General features: G+C 38.9%; 1 pseudogene; it reads right to left on the minus strand.

Annotated features, from left to right (window-relative positions):
* Positions 1–10,196: 10,196 nt before the first annotated feature.
* On the minus strand, positions 10,197–10,922 carry LOC147443987 (uncharacterized; annotated as a pseudogene).
* Between the last annotated feature and the right edge of the window lie 883 nt (positions 10,923–11,805).

Below are 11,805 nucleotides of genomic sequence, written 5' to 3' on the forward strand. Positions count from 1 at the left end.
TTTGTACCGCTTTACTCCTAGGCTCTCTCTTAGGCGCATGACACATATTCTCTTGCGAAGCGTATGGTGTGCTTCATTGTGCTATATATCTTGTTTACATGTTTTACAGTTGTTATCATGATTTTGAGGGATATGGATTATTCATATAAACTTCATATAGTGTATCGAGATAAATTTCATAGAGACTATTCACATAAATTTCAAATTGTGGCCTTAATATAAAACAATTGTATGCTTCTTTAATGCAAAATTTAGTATTGTAACGATTTTTTTAACACATCATACTTATTTTTAATGCAAAGATGCTAGAACTTGTGGACACGTTTATTACCACAACATGATTTTGTCTTCACTTTTATGGCACCTAAGATTTGTACACATTATCAAACGATATGGATTTCTTTAAAGATCAGGATGTAATTGACACTACACCTAGGAGCACAAGTCTATCATAATGGTATGGAAGATCATAGAATTTGTAGCCTTTAGAAGTGTGAGAATATCCAATGAAGGTAGGCTTAAGACCACGAGCATCAATCTTCCTTCGTATTTCTTTGGGAACATGAATATTAACAATACATCCAAAGGTTAAAAAAATGAGATACAGTGTCATAAATTCTAAATCTAGTTTTACCCCCCAATGATTTTCTCATGTTAAACTGATAATGTAATAAGGGAAGATAAAAGGGAAACAAGAGCTAGAATATAGATATGTGTTTTTAGACCAAGCTCACAACGGAGCCAAAAGGAGAGGATTTCACCCCGCAAGGGCTAACAAGGAGATGGTCTACTGAAGAACAATGTGTTCATAATGGATCTTAAAAGACCTTAGGGTTAGCTTTATTAAAGACCTCCAAATTTTATTGTAAAAGTCTTTAGACCTTAGGTTAAGCTAGGCCTATGCTTGAAATGCTTGATGACTACGATGCATGGTCAAGCTAGGCATGTGCTTGAAGTCCAAGCCAATTTCTATAAGGAGGGGATAATTCCTTGAAGCTAGGGGCAGAGAGAGAGAGAGAGAGAGAGAGAGAGAGAGAGAGAGAGAGAGAGAGAGAGAGCCCATGCTCTTTCTAAACTCATGCATGATGACTAAGGTGCTTGAGGTGCAGCTTAAGGTACTTTGGGACCAAGCCTAGTGCTTGAGGTGCTTGAAATTCAAAAGAATGCCTACAAAGGATGGGGCAAGCCACACAAGTAGGGGATTAGATAGAATGACCCTCCCCTCACCCAATGGGCACCCCTTGCTCAAAGAGGCAAATAGGACACATGTTAAGGCCTAAAGCCTATTGGTTGACCCTTAGAGAGGGCCAATGAGATTTTAGATTAATTAAATTAATTATTTAAGCTTTTTCCAAGCCCTCTCTCTCAAAGGGGAAAGGAGGACACTTGTCTTAAAGGCTACCTCTATTGCTAGTTGTGACCAAGGCTTGAGAAATCCAATGAGCTACAAGAATGAGCTAAAAGAGGGGGTCGATCCAAGAAACTAGGGGATTTCTTGCAAGATATACACCCTTACTCTCTCTCTCTCTCTGTCTCTCTCTCTCTCATTGTGTGAAGTGCTAAGTACAAGAACTTCATCTCCTTCTCCAAGCCTGTTGAGAAATTGAGAGCCTACACCAACACTCCTGGCTATGGAATGAAAATCCAACCAAGAGCCATTCTTCAATGCTTAATCTTGTCATCTTCTTCATCATCATTATTATGCTATTATGCTATCCTAAGCAGTAAGAGTGATGATAAGTGAGGAACTATTTCTGTCTTGTAAGAATGATTCTTCTTCCTCTTCCCTATCCTCATTCCCTGCTAGCTCTCTCCACCTTCGAAGGTGTTTGAGGTCTTGGGATTGAGGCCGGGGACAAGTTAGTGATTTCATTTAGCTAAGTTACAGGCATAATTGTGGTGCATGAAGATCTCTATCTTCATTGCACCATCAAGGTTTCAAAGAACACAAAGCTTGTATTGTACCAAACCTCTATTTATGGGAGAAACTATAATACAAAAGCCTTTTGGAGGGGTGTGTGTGTGTGTGTATGCGTGCACGCGCATTTTTTTTCAAAAAATGGAAAAAAAGAGAGAGGGAGTGGTAGTGTGTGTGTGGGCATTTTCTTTAATAAAAAAGTTTTTAAAAAAATCCCGAGTTTGTAAAAATACGCTAAAAATGTTTTAAAAATATTTAAAAATTTAGAAAAAGGTCATAGAGTCACAAAACATGTTCTAGATTGGCATTTCACATCAGGTTTTTCTATTTTCACATTTTTTTGGTAAGAAAGGAGAAATTTAAGAATTAAATTTCCCAAAAAAAATTAAAAATTTACAAAAAATAGCCAAAATAGTACCGCTTTTCTTTTGAAAAGTATGTATCCAATTCAACTCAACTTGCAACATTTTGAAATGTAATTACATCATCCAATCAATCAATTATCAATACGCCACTCAAATTTGAACCGATTTGGATCGTTTTTTATTGTTTTGACTCAAATTTGACCCGAAAGTTCGTCTAATTAGTGGTCTAATTAAACTTTGTTCCACTTTGGTCTAGCAATCATAATCAAACCATCATTTTTGCCATCTCATTTTCACATCTATTCAATCGTTCAAAGCAATTTGACAGTGTATAAACATGCACAATTAACACACTTTCAAGCTTACACACACATACATTTACCGCAATTTTGACAGCATAATGACGCAATTTGCAAGCTTAAAACCATTCACCATAATCAATTTGATGAACATAAACCTCCGAAAACTTCAAATCAATCAATTGGCATCAACATTGTCACACAAAGTGCACTCAATGTTGTGCAATTTGCCTACACATAGATGCATACTCAATACACACAAAATTGAACCAATTTTGTTGTGTCTAATTTTCAATTGAAAGCTGCACCTAAATAAAAAACTGAATGGGTTAGTACACTCACATTTACGTCAAGAATTTCATCAAATTCTCACTCCAAGTGACGACTCCACCAGAGTGTGTGTGTGTGTGTGTGTGTGTGTACTTCTAAAACCGCTTTGACCATGACCATAGACACCAACACAAAATCTTATGTGTAGCTTCCATTTCAACAAAATTAAATGCATAAGAATAATGAGTGCACATCGAATTAATGATTTATCAGAAGGAAGAAGGAAGTTTTTTCAAATTCTACATCGATTTTGAGTTATCGTTCGCGGACTGCGTACATACCCGAAAAGCAACTTCTGCTTTCTATTTTTTATTTCTCTGCAAATTGAAAACGATTTTGCAGAAACTACCTCCAAGAGATACCGGAATCGATGTGTTCTACAACTTTGCAGGAGGAAGTTTTTTCAAATTCTGCACCAATTTTGAGTTATCGTTCACGGACTACGTACATACTTGAAAAGCAACTTTCGCTTTTTGTTTTTGATTTCTCTGCTAATTGAAAACGATTTTGCAGAAACTACCCATGAGAGACCGGAATCGATGTGGTCTACAACTTTGCAGATGGAAGTTTTTTTCAAATTTTGCACCGATTTTGAGTTATCGTTCGTGGACTGCGTATATACCCGAAAAGCAACTTCCGCTTTCTTTTTTTGTGTTTTCTCCTGATTGAAAACGATTTTGCAAAAACTACCGGCGGAAAACGGACTGGAATTCATGTGGTCTACAACTTTGCACAAGGAAGTTTTTTCAAATTCTGCACCGAGTTTGAGTTATCGTTCGCGGACTGCGTACATACACGAAAAGCAAGTTTCATTTTATGTTTTTGATTTTTCTGCTAATTGAAAACGATTTTGCAGAAACTACCCGTGCAAGGGACCGGAATCGATTTGGTCTACAACTTTACAGATAAACTAGCCGCTGCAGGAATCGGAATCGATGAGAAACTAATCGCTTGAGCCATCGGAATTGATGTGGTCTATAACTTTGCAGAAGAAAGTTTCTCTAAATTCTGCACCGATTTTGGGTTATCGTTTGCGGACTGTGAATATGTTTGAAAAGCAAAATTTTACTTTTTGCTTTTGATTTTTCTCATAATTAAAAACTTCTCAATTATATTTTTTCTTCATCAATCATATATTTGTTACTGACGTAACTTTGCTGCAGAAGTGAGTTACATATCGTTCCGATTCAGTCGAGCAGTTGATGATCGTCCAAATTCTATCGAGCTACTGTTGGTACATGATCTTTTGTTATATGATATAATCGTTCATTGATTCTCGTATAATTATTCTTTTAGAGATATAGTTTCGTCGTTTTATTGATAATTTCTCGTTGATACCATAGTGGTTTTGATGGTACCATGATGATGTTTTGTTAGTACTTTGGTCATGGTGATTTTTGTTGATACCATGATAATATTTCATTGATACCATGATTATTATCGGTGATGCCATGATGATGTTTCTTTGATACCATGGTTATTTTCGGTGATTCCATGATGTTGTTTCGTTGATACCATGGTTATTCTCGGTGATATCATGATGTTGTTTCGTTGATACCATGGTTATTCTCGGTGATGCCATGATGTTGTTTCGTTGATACAATGATTATTTTCAGTGATATCATGATGCTTTTTGTTGATACCATGATGATTTATTCATTTTTATTGATACAATGATGATGTTGATACCATGATGATGTTTTGTTAATACTTTGATGATATTCATTGATCACTACGTTGATAAATGTTTTTTTATGTAGTATATACACATCACGTAATCACGCATCTTGTACTTTTACGTTCATACTCTATGTACCATATGTTTTCGTGCGTATATATGTCGTCAAAAGAGTGGCGTCGCGAACCATCTCTTATGGCATTGTGAACGTAAATTATTTCACTAACGATGCTAATAATTTTCATGACTATGTTTTTTTTGAGTCTATGATCTATGTAGGATTCATCAAAGAATTGATTTTATGAAGACAAACTTGGTGACAATAAAAGATTTATGAAGATATGTTTGGTGATACGATAGTGATGACAAGCTACATAGCAGATTCATGGACACACTTCTGATTACGAGCTAATCGATAGCCTTTACACCTCTTTATTGAATCTTTGTATTCATTATTGTATTTGATAGGATAGGAGTAATGTAACTCCTCATAAAACATTCATTGTAAAAGGAGTGATGTAGCTCTTCATAAAATATTCATTGTAAAAGGAGTGATGTAGCTCCTCAAGAACATTTGTATATTCAATGATTTTTATAATATAACGGTGGGTGTATATAGAGCTGTGGGTTTTTCCCTTGATCCCCCAAGGGTTTTTTCATCCACAGTTAGGGACCCTTATTTGAGCGGGGGTGTTGAGCTTATATGTGAAGCTACTCAATATATCGCTTCTCTATATATGGCACCTTGGTCCCCTCTATATATACATCATCTCATGTGTGTATTCTACACACTTTGGGGTTCTATTTCTGTGCTCTCTCTTTCTCTCTCAACAATTGCTACGTGGAAAATTGTATAAGATGAGACAAGTAGAGATAAAGAGAAAACAAAAAGGGCCCCTATTATCTTTCCTCCTCGTATTGGTTTCTATGTATATGTGTTTACTTTTTTAATGCATTCCTTTGGTGCTTTGATGCTAACCCATTCAAGTGCTAGATTATCATTAGTTCCAGATCTCCATATGCTCTAGTGGTATTTGTGGAATCAAGACAATTATGTTAAATACATGTTGATAGGGATTAGGGTGGATAATAATTGACATTCATGAGTAATACATGCAGCTATAGATCTTAACTACAAGCACAAAGTAAATCAAAAGAATTGTTGCAAAAGAGATAGCATATTATTGCATTATAGTTTGTGTGCAAAGCATGCTCTTTTGTAGAGATAGAGAAAGTACAATAGTTGGCACACATGCACAACACACAAAAATGGCACATTCTTACCACTCCAACTCTTAGGGTTGACTTACATTTTCACATAACAATCCACATGGCACATATCAAATAAGTTATACATAGTTAGCTTACACATAAGCACATGACATGGCGAGGGACTTCATAAAAAATGCAACCAAGCCCACATCCATGATCCCAACAATTCCCCCTTTTGGGTGTTGTTTCACACAATCCGCTCCAAACACATAGAGGGTGAGGCAAACACAAGTATGGCCTATTACAAACGGTGTAAACACACAATCACAAGCCTCTCCTCAAACATAAGCAAGAGGAGGGACTCACAATCTCCCCTATACGTAAAAAGGGTGGTCACAAATTAAGTGTTTTATACAAAAATGTACAATACTAATTTTCTTGTTGAATTGGAGGAATCTTGTAAAAACACACATCTACAACTTGTTGTTGTTGTGTATTTCCATGTTGTTATTGTGATCCATTGTTTGTTCATGGTTGTTCTTCATTGTTCACTTCATGTTGTTCATTTTATTGTTTTGTTGTTGATATTTGTCATTTCCTTATCACAAGTGATCGATGTTTTGATCTTCCTCACCAAAGTACCATGAAAGTTCAGTTAAAAGTGCACTACTAAATCAGTAAGGGAAGGACTTATCACTTGGCATGTCCAATGACCATGTCCACTAGCTGTGTCAAATCTCATTAAAAGTGCATAATGCCAAGATATATCCATAGTGACCAAAGTAAAACCAAATTTGTCATATAAATCAACATAGTTTGCATACATTGATACAAGCAAAAATATTATCTTGGACACTAAGATTGTATACCTTTCATACAAATCAATTATCTTGGACCTACAATAACCAAATTACAAAGCATTATTGTTTGACATAGATTCCCCATCATAATTGATGTAGCCAAATGATGGTCCTCCCCTTTAATTTCTATTGCCTTAGCTAATTTTTAATAATCCCACTCCTTAATCACCACTTGCTCATGAGCATGCTCCACTACCCTTTGGTAATTGGGTGAGGAGACACTCACATTTTGCTTGTTTTTCTTACATTAGCTCAATAATTGAGCAATATAGTCAAAACATGATTGACCAGTTGTACATATGGCATAGAGTGGGCATCATAGGGAATATGTGCTTCCCTCATAATTTTTATCTCCATCAATGGGTTGCATGCTTCTCCTCTAGTTTTGGAGGCAGTCTCATGCTTCTCTTCAGGTGCTGCAAGATCTTTTTATTTTAACACTAGGCTGGTAACCTAATAGGACATAAAAGTTTCCTTTCATGGTTTTGAAAAAACTTCCAATCTCGTAATAGAACAAATATTCTTCGAAAATCCTTCCTTGAGCTTACATTTTAAAGACCTCTATTTATGGGAAAAATGATTATCTTTGAAAATGTTTCACCCTTTGGTCATGGTAAGCCTCCAAAGTTGATGTAGTACTGCATTTCACTTAGAACAACATTTTTTTCGCTTAAATTTTTGTTCACTCCATAATTGTTGTTGAAGATCTCAACAACCTTCACGACTATTCCCCCTTGCCCATGTTGAAGTTTGTACCTTGCCACAATGGTGATGTTGGTGTCACCCATGTAGGTCATGAGTAAGAACCTATCTAAAGTGATCCTATCAATAAAATAAGTTTTCTTATTGATTAATTCTTCAAACTATGTTACTTACAGTCATCCACTAGAGAGACATCTTTGAATCATTAGAGGCAATGCACAAATTATAGGCTCTTATCCATTTTTATGATATTTTCGGTTTTGTGGGTACATTACAATGTTGTGATAGTCTTAGTTGTGGATTATAGCTTATTTGGTGAAGTTGCTAAAGTCAGGCTACAAACCAACATAGACGTTGTAGGTCGAAGTTATAGAATGTGGGAGTCTATTGAAAAATATGTGTTGTAGACCATGCTGGATGAGTTGCTTGACAAGATGACAAAACAAGTAACAATGACTGCAAGGGGGTTGGGAGCCACTACCAACATTGGAGCACTGGCATGTAGGTTGCAAAGGGTGTGCATCCTTTTTAAGATAACCTTTAGGTAGTTATGGGAAAGAGAAGAGCTATGCCCAACATGGATCTTGATTTTAAGAATAGTTTGTGAGGAATGAGATCGCATCCACAACAAATCCTACATCGAGTCTGTTTGTTCTCTCTCTCTCTCTCTCTCTCTCTCTCTCTCTCTCTCTCTAGCTTCTACCCTCTCTGTGCCTTAAACTTGATTCCCTTAAATTTTTAGATTAGTGGTGCACATCACTTTGTGTATATGTACTAAAAAATGAGATAGATGTTGTGATTGTTTTCATCTCCATGGATGGTTCGGTTCTTTGGCGTAGTGAGTTTGAAGTGGATCCTATAAAAAAAAGTAGTACTTGTTCATGGAAGGTTTGGGTGTGTGTGTATATATATATATATATATATGGTGTTTTTATGCATTAATCATATGCATGGACGTAGGGGGCATAAGGCTATTAGAAAGGTGGTATACACGAATACCGTCAAATATGTTCTTAATTGATTGTAGGCCTATCTCTATTCCCTTATATCAAAATTTGAAGATAAGAGATTGCGTCGATGAAGTGATTGAGAGTGCTTGCAAGTAGAGGAAGATTTTGGGAGCTTCATCTCTCCCTCATTACTTGATATTGTCACGGCAAGACTTATATTGATTGGAGAGTGAGTCTAGCAATGAGTTGCAACTTAGGCCCTCTAGGAATGAGGACTCAATTGATAGTGTATGTGGTTAATGCTACCACAATATGGTAACAAATTGTGTCACACAAAGTACATTGAGATATTATTGTGTAGGTTTAGCCTTGTGAAGATTGCAAAGCTATTAATTGATATGCCTTTGGAGACAGGTATGAACCTTAGTCTTCATGATGTCGAAGACTACACTAATATCATTCTCTATTAATAGGCTATTGGTTGACTCATTTTTGTATGCATTATGAGGCAATATATTGTTCACAATGTAGTATTATAGGTGAGTAGATTTATGCATAGCCTAGGGTCTATGCTTTAATTGAAAGGACAATAGATTTTCGAGTTCACTTTGGAGTGATAATTATTCCATCACATGGAGCAGCAAGGTGGAACGCATGATTCCTTTATTGAATACATAGTAGGCTGAGTACAAGGGTGTTGTATTGGCATCGCATGGTAACATATGCTACTTCAAGAGTACAAGGGTGTTGTATTGGCGTAAAATGATGCAGCTTGGTTATATATGCTACTTCAAGAGTACAAGGATGTTGTATTGGCGTAATATGATGCAGCTTGGTTACATATGCTACATCAAGAGTTGGGTATGTAGGTCGGGAGACAAGCTGTCATCTAACTTGAGTCCAATCTTAGTAGGATACAACTAGCACAAAATCAAGTGTTCCCTCCATGGGTGAAGCACCTACCACTTTATTAGAGATAGGGTTTGGCACTGACCTGAGGTACGTAACTACGGATGCCTTTATAATTAAGACCCTCGGAGCAGACAAGTTTCAGCATGCCTTTGAGTGATGCTCATGTAGTAGAAGAGATGGTGTTTGGCTTCCAATAGAGTGTTGAGACATCAAGGTCACCACGTCATAGTTTGCCCCGATAAATGTTGGCTTACATTTATTATGATATGAGGTAAGCAAACACGAGCATTTTTGGTAGTGATACTACTCAATCATTGAGATGACCCATTGCCAATAATGATGACCCTTATCTTGCCAGGCTTGCCCCTTCTAAATGTGTCAACTTGATAGGTGGACGAAAGCCATGGGATAATTTGTTGACGTTGTCACTCTTGTCGCTGGTGTTGTGCAAGTAAAGTGATGCTTGGATTTGAATCCCCCATTCTCAAAATAAAAGGTGTAGCTACCATGCCCAGGCCTCGCTTCACTATACTAGTTGCGTCGGACACCACTTGGCCCGCATGTCGTCGGAGAGATGGAAATGTTGGGGACTAGAAGGAGCCCATACAGTTTATAGCCAAAACAGTGCCAAGCTATCCTTCAGTTAGGGACTATTTAGAAGTTAGTGTTGCGACATTTGAAGCGCTTTTTGGGTGCTGTCGTGTCACGTGCAAGGATGATAATTTCAAAACCGGAGAAAAGGTCGTCCCTAACCAGCTAAACGTGATAGACGTCGAGCCAGGACTCGGTCCGCGCCCATAAAAGGAGAAGAGCTCATCAAGTGCGGCCTCATCACATTAGCCTTATATACAGCTCTCCCGGCCACTAACAATTTAGCTACTTGTGGCTGACCTGCAGCTAGCGCCTCTGCATCACCGCAGCTACTCCTCTTAACAGTATGTCGCCCAAGCAGCTTGTGGCTGGCCTGCAGCTAGCGGTACTGCTGCTGGGGTTGGCCGCACCCCTGCCTCCAACTATCCGCGCTGCTGACGAGGACCCTTTGCAAGACTTCTGCGTGGCCCTCAGCCCCGACGAGCTACAGCAGCTCCAGCTCACCCTCAACATCAACGGCCTGCCCTGCAAGCCTGCCGCTGCCGTGCAATCCTTCGACTTCGCTTCCCAACTGCTCCGCAACGCCACCAACTTCACCGGAAACCTCGGCTCCGCTGTCAACCTCGTCAGCGCCGCCAACTTCGGCGCCCTCAACACGCAAGGCCTTTCCATTGCCCGCATCGACAACAAGCCCCGCGGAATCAACCCGCCGCACGTGCACCCCCGTGCTACCGAAGTCCTCTTCCTCGCCCAAGGCACGCTGCTCGTGGGCTTCGTAACCACCTCCACCCAGCCAACCGCCAACGAGTTCTTCTACCAAACCATCTATGCTGGCGATCTCTTTGTATTTCCCCGTGGCCTCGTCCACTTCCAGTTCAACCCAGACAAATCCAAGCCTGCTCTTGCCATGGCCGCCCTCAATAGCCAAAACCCTGGTGCCTCCCAACTGGCCGTTGCCCTCTTCGCCTCCAACCCGCTTCTCCCCGAGGAGGTGCTCGAGACCACTCTTGGCATTCATGATGATAAAGTGCGCCGCCTCATCGCCAACGTCCAAAACACCCTCAACTAGGACGCTCGGCCCGCTGCATGCTATCTCATTGTGCATGTAGCTTGGTGCATCGGCACCCCCCTACTAGTTCTTAGGAATGAAAAGACCCACACGGTCAACCTCCCGACACGATACGACACTTAACCAACATTGAATTGCTTGTAGTGCCAATGGCACTTGTCTTCTAGTGTTTGTAGTTAGTCCCATGCGTCCTAACAAATTTGTACCACCTGCAAGGCATCCCCCTGAAAGGTACAATGTAATCTAATTCTATAATATCATCTTCTCTTTTCGGTACTCATGCCTTCAAAATTGTACATTAGGCCATTCTCACATAATTAATTGCAAAACTTTATTGTGGCCAGCAACCAATTTTGTGCTTTGCTCATTCGTACATCATGATCATGAGTTAACCGACTGTAAGCACTTATGACATGGGTGGAAATGGTCTTGACAAAACACCGCGTGGGGGGGGGGGGGGGGGGGAGTGCAGTGAGGCCTCCATCTAGACACATGTGACCTTTGGTATGGTGCCTTGATGGAATGGACTAAGAATGTATAGGCTACAAAGGTTTTGTATGGGAATGTGGAGATGCCTATGCATGCTTTGCTTGCATTTTCAATAATATGGAGACATAATTCAATATAATCCTCTTGTCTTCATTCTTTTCTCCTTTTTTTGTTTTGAGAAGGGTGAGCACAACAACAATTAGTTCATAACCTAAATGATTATTCTCATACATAATGGAGAGATCCATTACCTAGTTTTACATTGTTTTCTTTTCTAGCTATATAATTAAAGTACTTGACAAATAGGATGGCTTTCAACACTTGGTTGGGTAATTCGAATCTTTTCTCTCTTGTTAGACAAGCAGCTATCTAGATATGATAGCTGCTTGGTTAACACTTGGTTGGGTTGTTGAAATTGTTTATCTCTTGC

Source organism: Adiantum capillus-veneris, chromosome 13 (genome assembly GCF_014529385.1).
Source record: "Adiantum capillus-veneris isolate H3 chromosome 13, ASM1452938v2, whole genome shotgun sequence".
NCBI classification, from domain to species: domain Eukaryota; kingdom Viridiplantae; phylum Streptophyta; class Polypodiopsida; order Polypodiales; family Pteridaceae; genus Adiantum; species Adiantum capillus-veneris.